This window comes from Vulpes lagopus, chromosome 11 (genome assembly GCF_018345385.1).
Source record: "Vulpes lagopus strain Blue_001 chromosome 11, ASM1834538v1, whole genome shotgun sequence".
In the NCBI taxonomy this organism is placed as follows: domain Eukaryota; kingdom Metazoa; phylum Chordata; class Mammalia; order Carnivora; family Canidae; genus Vulpes; species Vulpes lagopus.
In genome coordinates this window covers 81,883,153-81,884,320 of record NC_054834.1, presented here as the reverse complement: position 1 = coordinate 81,884,320, position 1,168 = coordinate 81,883,153, and the positions used below count along the sequence as shown (strand labels likewise).

Sequence of the window (1,168 nt, the reverse complement as noted above, 5' to 3'; positions counted from 1 at the left end):
CCCGGGGTCCCTGCCGAGGTCCCCGTTCTCCAGGGTCTCCTGCCCAGCTGGGCGCTCGCTCGCAGGCATCGGCGCCCCGACGGCCCCCCCGCCGCGCCGCCGGGAGGGGGCTCGGCTGCGGGGAGGAGGCTCCGCCGCGGGGACGGGCTCTGCTGCCGGGGGACGGCTCTGCTGCCGGGGACGGGCTCTGCAGCGGGGGACGGGCTCTGCTGCCGGGCGCGGACGACAGCCGCCGCCGGCGCATTGGTGGTTCAGTGGTAGAATTCTCGCCTGCCACGCGGGAGGCCCGGGTTCGATTCCCGGCCAATGCAGCTTTTTCTTCCCGGCCCGGAGGCTTAGGTCCCAGGGCACGTGTCAGTGAGGACGGCCTTGAGCTGGTTTTATGCAAATGAGGAAAAAGGAGGAATGAGGAACCAAGGGGGTTCCGGTTTCACTTTTGCTTGGAACAACCGAAAAGGCTGTGTCCCCGAGCTTCGCCGGTTTCCTCGGTCTCCCTTTTAGACACCGTCCTTGGGCGCGAAACCGGGAGCGAAACGCGCATCTGTAATAGGAAAAAGCAAAAAGCGAGGCCGGCCGCCTGGAGATGCCGGGGATTGAACCCGGGACCTCACACATGCGAAGCGCGCGCTCTACCACTGAGCTACATCCCCCGGCCGCGAAGCGCTTTTCTGGGAAAGGCTGTCATCCCGCCCCGCAGCCGCCGCTCGCGCCTCGGCCCGGACTGGACTCGGGCGACGGCCCGGCCGCACGTGTCTGCCCGCAGCCTCTCGTCCCGGCCCGCGGCCCTGCGCTCGGGGCCCGCCGCAGCCGGAGGCCCGGGCCCGGGCGGGACGAGCTCCCGAGCACGGCGGCCGGCCCCGCGGGCCCGGGGGGGGGGGGGGGGGAGAGGGGGCGCCCAGCGGGTGGGGGGAGGGGGCAGGGGAGGGCACCGGGCGCCCTGCCGGGTGGGGGGAGGGGGGAGGGGAGGGCACGGGGCGCCCTGCCGGGTGGGGGGAGGGGGAGGGGAGGGCACGGGGCGCCTAGTGCCGGGTGGGGGGAGGGGGAGGGGAGGGCACGGGGCGCCCTGCCGGGTGGGGGGAGGGGGAGGGGAGGGCACGGGGCGCTTAGTGCCGGGTGGGGGGAGGGGGAGGGGAGGGCACGGGGCGCTTAGTGCCGGGTGGGGGGAGGA

At 74.0% G+C, this 1,168-nt stretch overlaps 2 non-coding genes across 2 annotated transcripts; one reads left to right on the top strand and one right to left on the bottom strand.

Annotated features, from left to right (window-relative positions):
* The first annotated feature begins 240 nt into the window (after positions 1-240).
* On the top strand, positions 241-311 carry TRNAG-GCC. Its single transcript has one exon. It is a non-coding gene; the product is annotated as a tRNA-Gly (tRNA).
* Positions 312-578: 267 nt separating this feature from the next.
* TRNAA-CGC lies at positions 579-650 on the bottom strand. Its single transcript has one exon. It is a non-coding gene; the product is annotated as a tRNA-Ala (tRNA).
* Between the last annotated feature and the right edge of the window lie 518 nt (positions 651-1,168).